This window comes from Triticum aestivum, chromosome 6A (assembly GCF_018294505.1).
Source record: "Triticum aestivum cultivar Chinese Spring chromosome 6A, IWGSC CS RefSeq v2.1, whole genome shotgun sequence".
Lineage (NCBI taxonomy): Eukaryota > Viridiplantae > Streptophyta > Magnoliopsida > Poales > Poaceae > Triticum > Triticum aestivum.
This window is the reverse complement of record NC_057809.1, coordinates 220639059-220657773: the sequence shown is the minus strand read 5'-3', so window position 1 is coordinate 220657773 and position 18715 is coordinate 220639059.

The window sequence follows — 18715 nt, the reverse complement described above, 5'->3', positions numbered from 1 at the left end:
TGTTTATTAAAGAACAATTGATATTTAGGCTCTCCTGCCCTATTCTTAACAATAAAATCATGTGCCACCATACTTTTATAATCTGAATAAACATGAGGCAGCACTTTTTCTTCCTTCTCAGCATGCCTAATAGGTATGTTAAAATGTGCAGCTAGGCGTGTAGCATAGATGCCTCCAAAGATGGGACCCTTAGTACGGTTCATACTTAACCGTCTAGCAATAATGCCGCCCATACTAAAAGTGTTATCACTGTATAAACCTTGGAGCAAAATAATAATATCAGGGATACTAAGGTTTCCACAGTTTCCGTGACCAATTAAGCAATGACTAGCAAATAATGCAAAGTAACGTACGACGGGAAAATGTATGCTAGTGATTCGTGCATCGGAAACCTTCCTAGTTTCCCCCTACATTGATAGTATTAATAAATCCCTCCACATCATCATGATGTGGTTCTTCTGTCTTACCCTCCAAAGGGACTAAACAAATCCGACAAAAATCATAAAGTGACATCTCCTTATGCTCATCATATAAATGAAACTCCCCCGTAGGTGGTGAGTTCCTAGAATGAAAATGAAAGTTTTTCACAAAGGTATTTGTGAGTAAGAGATACTGATCGCATTGGTCGTGGAGGAAAGCGGTGAGGCCTACATTATGAGCCAACTCATGAAAATCTTCATAAATCCCGGCTGCTCGTAAGAAATCCTCGGAAGGCCATTCACACGCCCGAACCTCCGCGGTGCGCGGCAAATTATACTTAGGCTTCGGTGCCTTTTCCTTCGAGCTTTGGCTCGATGAGCCCCTCAATAATCTCCTCATCATTTTCTGAAAAATTCTGAAATTTTTAGTAACTTCAAAATAAAAGTAAACCAAACTCAATAATATTGATAGCAACTACTCCTACAAGCGCCTAGAGCCTATATCATGCATCAAAACTACTTTTGACCATATAAATTTGACATGCAAGCTCAAGAACAGGGTCATCTAAGCAACACAAATTTGCAATGAATGAAGCACTAGAACAAAAACTAATTGGACCAATGGAGGAGTCACGTACCAAGGAACAATCTCCCCAAGCAGTTTTGTGAGAGGTGCTTTGAGCAAGGAGATCGAAAATGGCAGCAAAGAGGGCTGGAACTCGTGCTTGAGTTGGTTTTTCGTGTTTGTGGGAGGAAGAAGAAGAAGAGGATGGGTGCATGAATAAGTGGAGGAGGGCCACCGTGGGCCCACGAGGCAGGGGGCGCGCCCTCCATCCTCGTGGCAAGGTGGTTGGCCCCCCTGGTGTGATTTTTGCACCATAAATCCTCAAATATTCTAGAAAAAATCATATTTAATTTTCAGGGCATTTGGAGAACTTTTATTTTCGAGGTATTTTTATATTGCATGGATATTCAGATAACAGACAGGAAATTGTTTATTTTTACTTTATTTCAACTAAATAACAGAAAGTATAGAGAGGGTACAGAAGGTTGTGCTTCTAGTTTCATCCATCTTATGCTCATCAAAAGGAATCCACTAACAAGGTTGATCAAGTCTTGTTAACAAACTCATTCCGATTAACATGAAACTAGAGAAATTTCAAATAACACTAGGTTACCTCAACAGGGATATGCACATCCCCAATAATAAGTATATCATATTTCTTCTTGACAGTAGGAAGAGGAAATCAAAACCTCCAAATATAATCGATGGAATTTTTTCGATAGAATTGATACTATGACCTTGAGGTTGTTTCCTCGGAAAGTGTACCGTATGCTCATTACCATTAACATGAAAAGTGACATTGCCTTTGTTGCAATCAATAACAGCCCCTAGAGTATTAAGAAAAGGTCTTCCAAGAATAATAGACATACTATCGTCCTCGGGAATATCAAGAATAACAAAGTCCGTTAACATAGTAACGTTTGCAACCACAACAGGCACATCCTCACAAATACCGACAGGTATAGCAGTTGATTTATCTTCCATTTGCAAAGATATTTCAGTAGGTGTCAACTTATTCAAGTCAAGTCTATGATATAAAGAGAGAGGCATAACACTAACACCGGCTCCAAGATCACATAAAGCAGTTTTAACATAGTTTCTTTTAATGGAGCATGGTATAGTAGGTACTCTTGGATCTCCAAGTTTCTTTGGTATTCCACCCTTAAAAGTATAATTAGCAAGCATGGTAGAAATTTCAGCTTCTGGTATCTTTCTTTTATTTGTAACAATATCTTTCATGTACTTAGCATAAGGATTCATTTTGAGCATATCAGTCAATCGCATACACAAAAAGATAGGTCTAATCATTTCAGCAAAGCGCTCAAAATCCTCATCATCCTTTTTGTTGGATTGTTTGGGAGGAAAAGGCATGGGTTTCTGAACCCAAGGCTCTTTTTCTTTACCATGTTTCCTAGCAACAAAGTCTTTCTTATCATAACATTGATTCTTTGATTGTGGGTTATCAAGATCAACAGCAGGTTCAATTTCTACATCATTATCATTACTAGTTTGAGTATCATTATGAACATCATCATTAACATTTTCATTAGGTTCATGTTCATTTCCAAATTGTGTTTCAGCATCAGACATAGAGATATCATTTGGATTATCAGGTGGTTCAGCAATAGGTTCACTAGAAGTTTGCACAGTTCTATCATTTTTCTTTTTCTTCCTTTTAGAAAAACTAGGTGCATCAATATTATTTCTCTGAGAATCTTTCTCAATTCTCTTAGGGCGGCCTTCAGGATACAAAGGTTCCTAAGTCATTCTACCAGTTCTAATAGCCACTTTAACAGCATAATCATTTTTCTTATTGTTCATCTCACTGAGCAATTCTTTTTGAGCTTTAAGTACTTGTTCTACTTGAGTGGTAACCATAGAAGCATGTTTGCTAACAAGTTTAAGTTCACCTCTAATATTAGCCATATAATCACCCAGGTATTTAATCATATCAGCATCTTGTTTTAATTATCTACCAAAATAAGCATTGAAGCCTTCTTGTTTAAACATAAAATTATCAAACTCATCCAAGAACTGACTAGCAATTTTAGTAGGAGGGATTTCAGCTTTATCATATCTATAGAGAGAATTTACCTTTACTACCTGTGTCGGGTTATCGAGGTCTGGAGGTTCTTCAATAAGTAAAGGATTAAGATCATATGTTTCTTCGGTAGGTGGTAAATTAAGACCATGTATTTCTTCAATAGGAGGTAAATTCTTAACATCTTCAGCTTTAATACCCTTTTCTTTCATAGATTTCTTTGCCTCTTGCATATCTTCGGGACTGAAAAATAGAACACCTCTCTTCTTCGGAGTTGGTTTAGGAATAGGATCATTAATTGGAGCAGGAGCTGGCTCAGGAGGTGCCCAATTATTTTCATTTGTCAACATATTATTCAATAAGATTTCAGCTTCATCCGATGTTCTTTCCGTGAAAAGAGAACCAGCACAACTATCCAGGTAATCTCTGGAGGCATCGGTTAGTCCATTATAAAAGATATCAAGTATTTCATTTTTCTTAAGAGGGTGATCAGGCAAAGCATTAAGTAACTTGAGAAGCCTCCCCCAAGATTGTGGGAGACTCTCTCCTTTAATTTGCACAAAGTTGTATATTTCCTTTAAAATAGCTTGTTTTTTATGAGCAGGGAAATATTTGGCAGAGAAGTAGTAAATCATATCCTAGGGACTACGCACACAACCAGGATCAAGAGAATTAAACCATATCTTAGCATCACCTTTAATGAGAACGGAAATATTTTAAGGATATAAAAGTAGCGAGATCTCTCATCATTAGTGAACAGGGTGGCTATATCATTTAATTTAGTAAGATGTGCCACAACAGTTTTAGATTCATAGCCATGAAAAGGATCAGATTCAACCAAAGTAATTATATTAGGATCAATAGAGAATTCATAATCCTTATCAGTAACACAGATAGGTGAAGTAGCAAAAGCAGGGTCAGGTCTCATCCTAGCATTTAGAGATTGCTTATTCCATTTAGCTAATAACCTTTTGAGTTCATATCTATCTTTGCAAGCTAAAATAGCTAAAGAAGCTTCTTGATCAAATAAATAACCCTCAGGAATAACAAGTGATTCTTCATCATCACTTTCATCATTATAATCAGATTCAATATTTTCAATCTCTCTAGCCCTAGCAAGTCATTCCTCGAGAAAATCACCAAGTGGCACAGTAGTATCAAGCATAGAAGTAGTTTCATCATAAGTATCATGTATAGCAGAAGTAGCATCATCAATAACATGCGACATATCTGAACGAATAGCAGAAGCAGGTTTAGGTGTCGCAAGCTTACTCATAACAGAAGGTGAATCAAGTGCAGAGCTAGATGGTAGTTCCTTACCTCCCCTCGTAGTTGAGGGATAGATTGTTGTCTTAGCATCTTTCAAATTCTTCATAGTGTCCAGCAGATATAAATCCCAAGTGACTCAAGGAATAGAACTATGCTCCCCGGCAACGGCGCCAGAAATTAGTCTTGATAACCCACAAGAATAGGGGATCGCAACAACTTTCGAGGGTAGAGTATTCAACCCAAATTTATTGATTCGACACAAGGGGAGCCAAAGAATATTCTCAAGTATTGGCAGCTGAGTTGTCAATTCAACCACACCTGGAAACTTAGTATCTGCAGCAAAGTGTTTAGTATCAAAGTAATATGATAGTGATGGTAACGGTAACAAAAGAGTAACAAAAGCAAAGTAATGTTTTTGGTATTTTGTAGTGATTGTAACAATAGCAACGGGAAAGTAAATAAGCGTAAACCAGTATATGGAAAGCTCGTAGGCATCGGATCAATGATGGATAATTATGCCGGATGTGGTTCATCATGTAACAGTCATAACATAGGGTGACATAGAACTAGCTCCAATTCGTCAATGTAATGTAGGCATGTATTCCGAATATAGTCATACGTGCTTATGGAAAAGAACTTGCATGACATCTTTTGTCCTACCCTCCCGTGGCAGCGGGGTCCTAATGAAAACTAAGGGATATTAAAGCCTCCTTTTAATAGAGAACCGGAACAAAGCATTAGCACATAGTGAATACATGAACTCCTCAAACTACGGTCATCACCGGTAAGTATCCCGATTATTGTCACTTCGGGGTTAACGGATCATAACACATAATAGGTGACTATAGACTTGCAAGATAGGATCAAGAACTCACATATATTGATGAAAACATAATAGGTTCAGATCTGAAATCATGGCACTCGGGCCCTAGTGACAAGCATTAAGCATAGGAAAGTCATAGCAACATCAATCTCAGAACATAGTGGATACTAGGGATCAAACCCTAACAAAACTAACTCGATTACATGATAAATCTCATCCAACCCATCACCGTCCAGCAAGCCTACGATGGAATTACTCACGCATGGCGGTGAGCATCATGAAATTGGTGATGGAGGATGGTTGATGATGACGATGGCGACGAATCCCCCTCTCCGGAGCCCCGAACGGGCGGCTCCGTATTGTAAAACGCAATGATTTCTTCTCTCCTATTTTTTCTCTCCCTGAAAGCAGTTATATAGAGTTGGAGTTGGAGTCGAGAGGTCTCCAGGGGGCCCACGAGGTAGGGGGCGCGCCCTAGGGGGGGGGGGCGTCCCCCACCCTCGTGGCAAGGGTGTGGGCCCCCTGGTCTTCATCTTTGGCGAGGATTTTTTATAATTTATTGTAAGATATTCCGTGGAGTTTCAGGTCATTCCGAGAACTTTTGTTTTCTGCACATAAAACAACTTCATGGCGATTCTGCTGAAAACAGCGTCAGTCCGGGTTAGTTCCATTCAAATCATACAAGTTGGAGGCCAAAACAAGGGCAAAAGTGTTTGGAAAAGTAGATACGACGAAGACGTATCTGTGATCCTGGATACCGGGTGTCCCACATGTAGGTGGCATGGCTTACGGCGAACGTGCAAGTAACAATTCGAACACGGTGCAAACATAGGGTGCATCTCATGCAATACATGCATTCAGTCCACGGGCGATCATCTCGGCGTTATACCTTCGAAGCATGCATTTTGGGGTGGATCGATTTCGTAGTGGAAGCAGTCGTTCTCGCAACGGTAGTGGAAGTAGTGATACACGTTTCGTAGATGTTCGGGGTCACGGCGAGGAACTTGACGTCCATGGGGTCTTCGGGGGTCGACGATAGTGGTACACACGAAGGTAGTCGAACTTGACGGTTCCGGTACACTTTTCTTCGGCGACGGTAGTGGTACACACGTTGTCGGGGTACTTGTCGGTCCTGGCGGTGTAGATGTAGACATGGTCGGGGTATTTGTCGCACTCCGGTTGTGTAGTCGTACTAGACATCGGTGCAGTGTACTTGGCGATCCAAAACGAAGCAGAATAGAGGTCCCGGTTGCGGTCATGTTTTTTGGACTTGGTGGACATCCGAGTCTCGCGGGTATCTTGTCGGTGTTGGGGGTACTTGGAGCTGTGGGCATAAGACAAACAGGGACTTGGCACCTAGTGCAACCGGCGATCTACGAGGCGGAGATGGAGCAGGTCCGGCAAGAGGAGGCGCAGGGTGCCGGAGCAGGGGACTTCAAGGGTCAACGCTGCACTTGGCGTGCCACTTCTGAAGGTAACCAGAGGCGAGTTGACGAAGGTGTTCACCACACAGATGCATCGAGGGTGCTCGAAGGCAGCAGCAGGGCAGGAGGAAGACGAGGTCACCCAGCGGCACTAGAACGAGGCAGAGCTGTGGGCGAGTCAACAGGGCGGCGCTCGCCGGAGTCGGGGCTGAGAAGGGTACGGATCGAGGGGCTCCTCCCCTGGCTACGGAGCTAACGAGGCGATGGCGCCGGGTAGATGAGGAGGCGGGCGAGGAGGTCCTGTGTGCGGCAGCGCGCGATGTCGGGGCGTCAAAGGAGGACAGTTCCGGGCCGGAGGTGTCCGGCGGCGGCCAGCAACGGCTCCGGTGGCCGGCACGGTCGAGGGGGAAGCCGAATAGGAGCGGCTCCATGGCGAGGTGGCAACGCAGAGAAGGGCCGGTGAGGCGAAGCAGGGCTGGCGGGAAGGAGAGGCGAGGACGAGGTCGCGGGGGTAGGAGATCCTGTGGGGGCACGAGGGCGCAGGGCGTCGGGGTGGCTGGGCAAGGTGGAGTAGCAGGCAGAGGGGATCGGGGACGATCCCGATTGGGACAAGTGTCTGGCGGCGCTGCGGGATCAAGAGGGAGAGATCAAGAGGACGGGGGTCGGAGCTAGGTTTAGGAAGGGCTTAGGTGGGCTTGGGAGTTTGGCCCAATGGAGAGGGAGGCTGCTGGGCTCTCCACTCCCTCGCTCATATTTTCCAAAACAGAAAAAAGGAAGAAAGTAAAGAGAGAAAGGAAAAGGTTAGAGAAGGAACTTTGGCTTGCAGATAATTTTCCTGGACTCGCAAAAATGTGCATGTGCACAGAAAAAATAGAAGTGGCATGATTACAGAAATTAAATTCAAACTCATTTGAATTTAATTCAAATGGTTTGAATTAGGATGAGGTTTTAGGAGCGTCCAAAAATGTTGAAATTTTTTGGAGGAACCTCGATAAAAGTGATAAGAATTGTTGCCAAGGTTTGGAGGTGAAACTTGAAGTGGAATAGGCATGGGAATTATTTTGTAAGCGTGTTCCGGTTAATTCCAAACAAATGGAATATTTATAATAGCTCCATAATATTTGGAGGATAAGTTATAGAGAGAAATCACCATCTGAATTCCCTCGATTTAAATAGATCAAAAGATCTATGCATTTTATCTGGTCGAGTTTTAAAAACTAAATGACATACTGGCATGATGGCATGATGCAATGCAAAAATAAATAGAGCAAGCACAAATGAAACACACGGAGATTATGACTCTCCCACACTAACAAAGGATCTTGACCCGAGATCCTAGGGATGGCACCAGAGAGAAACAGAAAAGGAAGAGGTAAAACAAAGTTGCATCTCCGACAAGCGAGTGAAACCAACAAACCTTGGGAGGTTGAACAACTTGAAAGAAAGAATACAATGGAGATGAACGAAATTGCAAACACTTCGTTAGCAAAGAGGATCAAGAAACATTACGAGAACCTTTTAGGTTGCAAGGTCATGAACCAAGAGCTCGAGGATCACGAAAGAATATAAAAACCTCTCTGGTTAAACTAAGATAGAGAAGGAATAAGAACGAAAGAATTCGGATAGCACTCCGACTGAAAATGGAAGGAATTAACATGAACTTGAGAAGATTGGATGATACTTGACGAAATGTAACGCCCACGATCCAGCTATATCTCCCATGTGTCGAGGCATGATTTAGAGGCATAACCGCATGGTGGTTTTGTCGCAAGAGGGGTAATCTTCACACGATCCCATGTACTGAATAAGAAAGGGATAAAGAGTTGGCTTACAATCGCCACTTCACACAAACATACATCATCCAGAATGCAATCAAGGTCCGACTACGGAACCAAAATAAAAGAAGACAACCCCAAATGCTAGATCCCGGATCGTCCCAACTGGGCTCCACTACTGATCATGAGGAAACGAAACATAGTAACTTCCAAGATCCTCATCGAACTCCCTCTTGAGTCCGGTAGCATCACCTGCACTGGTATCATCGGCACCTGCAACTATTTCGAAGTATCTGTGAGTCACGAGGACTCAGCAATGTCACACCCACGGGATCAAGACTATTTAAGCTTATGGGTAGGATGTGGTAATGAGGTGGAGCTGCAACAAGCGCTAAGCAAAATATGGTGGCTAACATACGCAAATAAGAGTAAGATGAGAACTACGCAATTGTCGTGAAGCTAGAAGTGATCAAGAAGTGATCCTGAAACTACCTACGTTCAAACATAACACAAACCGTGTTCACTTCCCGGACTCTGCCGAAAAGAGACCATCATGGCTACACACGTTGTTGATTCATTTTAATTAAGTCAAGTGTCAAGTTGTCTACAATCGGATATTAACAAATTCCCATCTGCCACATAACCGCGGGCATGGCTCTCGAAAGTTTATACCCTACAGGGGTGTCCCAACTTAGCCCATCACAAGCTCATAATCCGCAGAGACAATCCTCCATCATGGGACACCCGATCAGACTCGGAATCCCGGTGCACAAGACATTTCGACAATGGTAAAACTAAACCAGCAAGACCGCCCGACTGTGCCGACAAATCCCGATAGGAGCTGCACATATCTCGTTCTCAGGGCACACCGGATGGGAAAAAATATGAGTAAAACCAGCCCTCAAGTTTCCCCAAGGTGGCCCCGCAGGCTGCCCGTTTCGGACCAACACTCAGAGGAGCACTGGCCCGGGGGGGTTAAAATAAAGATGACCCTCGGGTTTGCAACCCTAAGGAAAAGTTATAGGTGGTTAGGCAAATGTAAAACGAAGGTTGGGCCTTGTTGGAGGAGTTTTATTCAAAGGGAACTGTCAAGAGGGTCCCATACCCCTCATCGTGTTAGGGACGCAAAATCAAGGAACATAACACCGGTATGACGGAAACTAGGGCGGCAAGAGTGGAACAAAACACCAGGCATAAGGTTCAGCCTTCCATCCATTACCAAGTGTATAGACGCATTAATTAAATAAGAGATAATATGATATCCCAACATATCCATGTTCCAACATGGAACAATCTTCAAGTTCACCTACAACTAACAACGCAATAAGAGGGGCTGAGCAAAAGCAGTAACATAGCCAAACAACGATTTGCTAGGAACGTGGGTTAGAGGCTTGACATGGCAATATGGGAGGCATGATAAACAAGTGGTAGGTAGCGCGACATAGCGATAGAGCGAACAACTAGCAAGCAAAGATAGAAGTGATATCGAGGGTATGGTCATCTTGCCAGAGATCCCGCAAGGAAGAAGAACGAGTCCATGAATAAGACAAACGGACGTAGTCGAACGGATCCTCACAAACGCAACGTAACCGGAACTATCGAGAAGAAGCACAACCGGAAAGAAGCAAACAACATAGTAAACAACCATCACATAAACATGGCCTGATGCACAACCAAGTATGATGCATGTGTGATTTAATGTAACATGGCATGGCAAAGTGCACAAACAAAACTACAAGTTAAGTGGAGCTCAATATGCAACGAGTTGCATATTGACGAAACACCGCATGACTTATTTAGTTCTCTACCGTTTATGTACTCAACAATATTAAATGTTGGTTAGCATGGAAAGGGGTGAATCATAATAAAACTACCTATCTAGGCAAGTTTAAATGAGGCCGGAACAACAAGCAACAAGTCCGGAAAAATCCTCATATGCGTATTATGAATTTGGTACTGTTCTGCCCTAAACCATATTATAGAGTTGTTAAACATGCAAGATGAGTGCATCATGTTAAAGTAGGCATTTTTCTACCCCATTTGCATATATAATTTATTTAAAACCGAGCTACGATTAATTAGTTATGAATTATACCATTTTAGCTTGTCATTAGAGCAAATTTAAACAAACATCATTTTAAACATTTTTAACATGGTTAAAAGTTGCATATTACGAAACTAGAAGAAATTCTAAGCATTTTACAAATATAAGTTGTCTTAAACCGATGCATGGTTGTTTAGTTATTAAGTGCGTGAGCTTGAAGGACTTTTCTGCAAAAACTGCACACTCTGGAAAAACAGTAAATCGTTGCGTAGGAAAAAAATACCATGGGCCGAAACTGCTGGGCCAAAGTGCATAGGAGAGGGGCTGGAGGGGATCTGCTCACTTTGGGCCTGGCCCGGTCAGACGGAGAGGGAGGCCTGCAGGGGAATCTAGCAACAGGTGGCTGGGCCTTGGCGCGGCCCATGAGCGCATGGGAGGATGGCCAGTTGCACGACGAGGAGGGGCGCGGTCAACGCGCACGGTCGCGCAAGGGTCAAGCAGTTCGATCTGGCATCGGCATGAAGCAGAGGAGTCCATGGCGCGGCGAGGGACTTGGCGGCGGGCGGCAAAGCGGACGGGCAGATCCGGGTGAGGGCGACCGCGAGGCACCGGATCTGAAGCAGAACGTGATGGTGGCAGAGCTGCTCGAAGTGCTCCCATGGAGCTCCTGCGGGGAAGAACACAGAGAGATGGAGCGAGATGTGAGACGAGGAGAAAGGGGAAACGAAGGAAGAAGAAGGCGCAGACTCATCTCCGACAAGAGGGCTCCGGCGGCTTCGCTCACCGGCGACGACTGGTCGCCAGAGGAGCTCCTCGCAGCTGCGGTGGCGGGGTCGAGCGGGGGGGACTCGAGAGGAGCGGGGCGACGGGCAGTGGCGGGCAAGGGCTTTGTCCAGGCCTAGATCAACCCGGGGCGGGCCACGGATAGGCTCCAAGGGCCGCGACGAAGTAGGGAAGGCAAGGTTGACGTGGGAGCGCAGGATTGGAGGCGAACAGCAGCTCAGGTGGTTCCCGGTGGCAGCGCGGCGATTGGGGCGGTGACAAGTGGCAACGGGGAGTGGGCAGGCATGGAATTTGAGGAGGGAGGTGGAAGAAGGCCAGATTTGCCATGGAGAGGTGTTTAATATAGTAGGGGCTAGGGTTTGAGGGTTTTCGGATCCTCCGATGACGATCGGATGGCTCCGGGCGGAGGAGAAGGGTAGTTGGGCTTAGGTGGGGCTAGAGGGTTGTGTAGGAGAGGCCTCGGGCTGAGAGGAAAGAAGAGAAAGCGGCCTTGCATGGGTTTTCGGAGACCGAAATGTCCGACGCTTGACCGACTATAATGCTGCTATAGTTATCCGTTGGTGCATCAAACGGACTCCGAATGCGATGAAATTTGGCAGGCGGTCTACCGACAACATAACAACACCGCATGCCAACTTTCATCCCATTCCGAAAACATTTTCCTACCACTTAGAAAATAATATTTCAGACGTGTTGCGGGCGCGTGCAAGTGTATTTGGACTCAGAACGGACAACGGAAGGAACTAGAAGACCCGGACGGATGCAAGTTTTGAAAACATGCAGATGCAATGCGGATGATGACATGGCAAAATGCAACACGCAAGAAGAAAGACATGGAAATGATGGCGAATAAAAGGGATACACCTAGCGCATCGGTCTCGGGGCGTCACAACACTCCTCCACTTATAAGATATCTCGTCCCGAGATTTAAGGATGGCACCGGATAGAAGCGGAAGAGCAAGAGGTAAAACAAAGTTGCTTCTTTGACAAAATAGTGAAACCAATGAACCTTGAGAGGTTAAACAAATTGAAAGAAGGAATCCAACAAAGATGCAAGAAGTTGAAAACACTTCGTTATAAAAGAGGAACAAGGAACATTACAAGAACCTTGTAGGTTGAAAGACATAAGAAAAGGGTTACAATGGACAAGAAGTACATGCAAGCACTCCAGTTGAAATGAGATGTACAAGGAACAATAAGAAAAATTACGAAAACACTCCGGTTGGAAATGGAAGGCAAAGAATATGAACTTGGCAAAATGAAAGCACTTGGATGAGAGTCCGGTTAGAAGAGGAATGATAGACACAACACTCCAGTTAAAACAAGATAGATAAGTAATAAGAATGATATAATTTGGACAGCACTCCGACTGTAAATGGAAGGAATTTAACATGAACTTGACAAGATGAGAGGATACTAGATGAAATCAACAACACACTGCCTCCGGAACTATTGAAAGAATGGCACAAGGGGTAAGAAAGATTTCAGACAGCACACCGGTTGAGAAGGGAGGCAAAACTTGATAAGATGAGAGAACTTGAATGGAGGACATGACACTCTGGTTGAATGGATAAGCAAAGGAAAGAACATGATCTTTGACAAAAATGGGATGATGGGTCGAAGAGTGCAACATCACAATGCCTCCGGAAGAAAGAATAGAAGATAGATCATTGGAATAAAAGAATGGAGAAGAAAATGCCAACTTCTGCCACAAATGGGCCTCGAAAGCACCCTTCCAAGAAGGTTAAAACGGAGTTGTTGGAAAACCAACAACGAAACGAGTAAGCTTGTAGTGGGCTTATGGAAAACATCTCAAAACTGAGGTGAAATTCTGCCACTAACGGAAACAATAGATTGGATTGATTTCCACAAGGAGACGAGAAACTTATTTCACCGGGAGGATAAATGAATAACTTGGGTCATTTATAAGCACCATAAATAGCAACAATCCTTAGGGAAAGCTTTAGGTGAAATATAACCCAAGATGACTCCAATGAAGAGATGATGACTTGCAAAGGATCTCATGAATGAATTGAAAATGATGGGTTTAAAATATATCGTTCCGGACAACTTGTGAATCATGAAACACAAAGGGAAATTGTCAAGAGTGACATAACACCATCTCAAAAGATAAGGTAGAAAGAATTGCACTTCAAAATGCAAGATGAAGAATGTTTGAACTCCTCAACACAAAACATGTGTTGGGCACCATGTTTATTTTAGAGTATAGCTTGGCGGATCTTCGCTTCGAGAGAAATCTTGAAGAGCAATTAAAGAATGAAAGAATCCTTGACGAACCACCATGAAGAACCTCCCTAAAGAACTCCGGTATGGTAATAAATGATTGGAAGGAGGTGATGGTTGAAAAGAACAAGATGAAGCCTTGCGATGATTTGGATGGAGCTTTGCGATGATATAATGCAGAAAACTTGGAACTCCGGAAAAGAAAAAGATGAAACACTAGAACCAAGAATGTGATATGATGAACAACTCCAGGAAGAAAGATGAATCACTATCAAGAATTTACTCATCATGAACAATGTCCGGAAGAAAAGAATTGAATCACCTCGAGGAAATAAGAATAAGATTTATTGTATGCTTATCCTTCATCAAATTAAATTGATGACGAGCAATGGATTTTTGGCATACTACTAATTCTCATCGAAAAGGATTAAGGAGAGATATAGCATAAACTTGAGAAAGGTCTTCAATGATCCACCAGTAGGATTTGGAAACAACGAATGAATTGATATGATAACAAAGGAAGAGAAATCTTGAACGAACCACCGTAAGAATTGAAAATGAATGTAGCAAAGGCACAATTCACTAGGAAGAATTAGAAAATGAACAAAGATACTTGGGGAAATTCATATACAAGAGAATGAAGAGATCAGGAGCCGACTAAGGAATACTTGAGCGATGCACCGGTTAGATTTGGAGAACGAGAGCTGAAAGCTGAGAATGAATAATTCTGAGATGATGGGCTCCAGAGAATTAAACTGAAAAGACTCCTGAATTGCTCTGAATGGGTGAAAAGGATTCTCACAATCGAAAACAATTATGAGAGGATGGCATAAAGCTAGAACCATGAATCTTCAAGAGAACGGATATGATTTGGAGAAAACTCTTCTTCGGTCTTCAATGCTGAGAATGACGACGAGAAACACCATCAAAATTATTGAGACGCTCCGGAACAATGAAAAATATTAATGTTGGACCAAAGATGAAAAGAATTTGAAAGAAATCTCAGAGAAGGCAATTGACTGATGAAAATTCATTCTTACGTCAAACTATGAAAAGAATTTGGGAATAGCCCCGGGAAAATTAGAAGAGTCAGGTAAGATCCTGGGAAAACACCTATGGGTTAGGGCCCACTCAAAAGAAACACCGCTGGAAAAGATTGCTTAGGAAAAAATAATGCACCGGAAGAATTGCTTGTATGAGATAACAACCTCAAAATACCTTGAACGGATTGAGAATGGAAACGAATATTCTGAGATATCTATAGCACTCCGGAGAAGAAATAGAGGGAGATGAATAAATAGGAGAGCCTTGGATAGAACTTCCAACATGACAAAGCGTTTAAAAAAAGGAAGGGATATGATCAACACTGAAACTTGAATTGAATCCACATGAGAAGAAAAAGAATGAAGAATGATGAACTTGAAGCTTCCTTAGTATCTTCCTGAGAATCACCGGATAAGAACATTGACGGAAAAGGATGGAGAGACTTCCCATCAATAAAAAGGAAACTTGGTTAAGAAATCTGAGTTCTTGAATAAAAGGGTGGGAAGGCGGGAAAACAAAGACAACTTGGGGACGGATGAAACAAACAATGTTGGGAAAACTAATAAGTGTTCTTGCAAATGGGGAAAATGATAGGATCATCTTGACGAGAAGTGAACCGGTCGGAAAAGAATTGACATGACAATCTCGATAAACAAGAAGGATTGCTATTCACATAGGAATATGAGAACACCGCTTAGGAAAGGTATGGAATCCACACTTGACTTTGAAGCAACTTGAATACCACAACTCAAAACAAAACAAAGGATTGGCTTAGAAAATAAGCCGGAACAAACATATGATATACCCCATATCGTATCATGTGTCTGCTGGAAAGAATACCTACGTGATACTTGAATTCCCACCTAAAAACTCTCGAAACTTTCTGGTTATGCAATCTGGTGTTGGGGATACAGGGAGGCACAATATATATCACACAACTGACAAGCCCTACGCTCCAACTGTATCCATCTGTCAACACATAACCAAGAAAACTCTGGAAATCGTGTACCTCAACCTTCAAAAAGCATCTGTTATACGAGCTATGGCAATACTCCCGAACTCCTGCCCCAATACTGGGTGGTGTCGAGGTTATCTCATCAAAAACTACATAAAATAGATTTTGGATGTCGGGGAACTCAGGTATTCCAGAACTGCAACGATAAAATTGTGACGACAACACCTCGGAGCTCAACTCCTTGGGACACTGCCACAACCCCTAAATGTCAGGAGGCACCAAGAACAATGTTTTCCTCACAAGAATTTCAGAACGATCCCAAGATACCCGCGTGATCCTAAAAAAATTCATGAAATTTGAGGAGAGGAAAGTCAAAACATCTACGCCAGGAGGACTCACCAGAGCGACGAAGGGACTCAGGAGTAAAAAGAATCCTACTCTCTGATATATATATAATCCTAAGACTCAAAATATTTTTGTTCTAGACTCAACAACGTCAGCGATTCGATCAAGCAGGGGGCTCCTAAGTCGGGGATGGCTCTAATACCAACTTGTAACGCCAACGATGCGGCTATATCTCCCACGTGTCGAGGCACGACTTAGAGCCATAACCGCATGGTGGTTTTGTCGCAAGAGGGGTAATCTTCACACAGTCCCATGTACTGAATAAGAAAGGGATAAAGAGTTGGATTACAATCGCCACTTCACACAAATAACAAGTTAAAAATACATCATCCAGAATGCAATCAAGGTCCGACTGCGGAACCAAAATGAAACAAGACAACCCCAAATGCTAGATCCCCGAGCGTCCCAACTGGGCTCCACTACTAATCATGAGGAAACGAAACATAGTAATGACCAAGGTCCTCGTCGAACTCCCTCTTGAGTTCGGTAGCATCACCTGCACTGTTATCATCGACACCTGCAACTGTTTGGAAGTATGCATGAGTCACGAGGACTCAGTAAGCTCACACCCGCGGGATCAAGACTATTTAAGCCTATGGGTGGGATGTGGTAATGAGGTGGAGCTGCAGCAAGTGCTAAGCAAAATATGGTGGCCAACATATGCAAATAAGAGTAAGATGAGAAGCTACGCAGCGGTCATGAAGCTAGAAGTGATAAAGAAGTGATCCTGAAACTACTTACGTTCAAACATAACACAAACCATGTTCACTTCTCGGACTCCACTGAAAAGAGACCATTATGGCTACACACGCGGTTGATCCATTTTAATTAAGTCAAGTGTCAAGTTGTCTACAACCGGATATTAACAAATTCCCATCTGCCACATAACCGCAGGCACGGCTCTCGAAAGTTTATACCCTGCAGGGATGTCCCATCTTAGCCCATCACAAGCTCACGATCCACAGAGACAATCTTCCATCATGGGACACCCGGTCAAACTCGGAATCCCGGTGCACAAGACATTTCGAAAATGTTAAAACTAAACCAGCAAGACCGCCCGACTGTGCCGACAAATCCCGATAGGAGCTGCACATATCTCGTTCTCAGGGCACACCGGATGGGACAAACTATGAGTAAAACCAGCCCTCAAGTTTCCCCGAGGTGGCCCCGCAGGCTGCCCATTTCGGACCAACACTCAGAGAAGCACTAGCCCGGGGGGGTTAAAATAAAGATGACCCTCGGGTTTGCAACCCCAAGGGAAAGTTATAGGTTGTTAGGCAAATGTAAAACCAAGGTTAGGCCCTGCTGTAGGAGTTTTATTCAAAGCAAACTGTCAAGAGGGTCTGATACTTCCATTCTGCATCATGCTTTTATATCGATATTTATCGCATTATGGACTGTTATTTCACCTTATGTCACAATACTATGGCTATTCTCTCTTATTTTACAAGGTTTACATAAGGAGGGAGAATGCCGGCAGCTGGAATTCTGGGCTGGAAAAGGAGCAAATATTAGAGACCTATTCTGCGCAACTCCAAAAGTCCTGAAACTTCACGGAACATCTTAAAATAAATAAAGAAAAATCCTCGCCGAAGATAAACGCCAGGGGGCCCACACCCTTCTCACGAGGGTGGGGGCGCCCCCCCCCTCCTAGGGCGCGCCCCCTACCTTGTGGGCCCCCTGGTGGCTCTCCGACGTCCATCTTCTCCTATATGAGGTCTTTCGATGAGAAAAAAAATAAGAAGGAACTTTTCGGGACGAGACTCCGCCGCCACGAGGGGAACCTTGGCGGATCCAATCTAGAGCTTCGGTAGAGCTGTTCTACCGGGGAAACTTCCCTCCGGGAGGGGGAAATCATCACCATCGTCATCACCAATGCTCCTCTCATCAGGAGAGGGCAATCTCCATCAACATCTTCACCAGCACCATCTCATCTCCAAACCCTAGTTCGTCTCTTGTATCCAACTCTTGTCTCAAAGTCCAGGATTGGTGCTAGTAGGTTGCTAGTAGTGTTGATTACTCCTTGTAGTTGATGCTAGTTAGTTTATTTGGTGGAAGATCATATGTTCAGATCCTATATGCATATTATTACCCCTCCGATTATGAACATGAATATGCTTTGTGAGTAATTACGTTCGTTCCTGAGGATAAGGGAGAAGTCTTGCTATGAGTACTCATGTGAATTTGGTATTCGTTTGATATTTTGATAAGATGTATGTTGTCTAGCCTTTAGTGGTGTTATGTGAACGTCGACTACATAACACTTCACCATTATTCGGGCCTAGAGGAAGGCATTGGGAAGTAATAAGTAGATGATGGGTTGCTAGAGTGATAGAAGCTTAAACCCTAGTTTATGCGTTGCTTCATAAGGGGCTGATTTGGATCCATATGTTTCATACTATGGTTAGGTTTGCCTTAATACTTTTGTTGTAGTTGCGGATGCTTGCAATAGAGGTTAATCATAAGTGGGATGCTTGTTCAAGTAAGAACAGCATCCAATCACCGGTCCACCCACATATCAAATTATCAAAGTATCGAACGCGAATCATATGAACGTGATGAAAACTAGCTTGACAAAATTCCCATGTGTCCTCGGGAGCGCTTTTCCTATTATAAGAGTTTGCTCCGTCTTGTCCTTTGCAACAAAAGGATTGGGCCACCTTGCTGCACTTTATTTACTTTTGTTACTTGTTGCTCGTTACAACCTATCTTATCACAAAACTGTCTGTTACCACTTATTTTAGTACTTGCAAAGAATACCTTGCTGAAAACCGCTTATCATTTCCTTCTGCTCCTCGTTGGGTTCGACACTCTTACTTATTGAAAGGACTATGATAGATCCCCTATACTTGTGGGTCATCAAGACTCTTTTCTGGCGCCGTTGCCGGGGAGTGTAGCGCCTTTGGTAGGTGGAATTTGGTAAG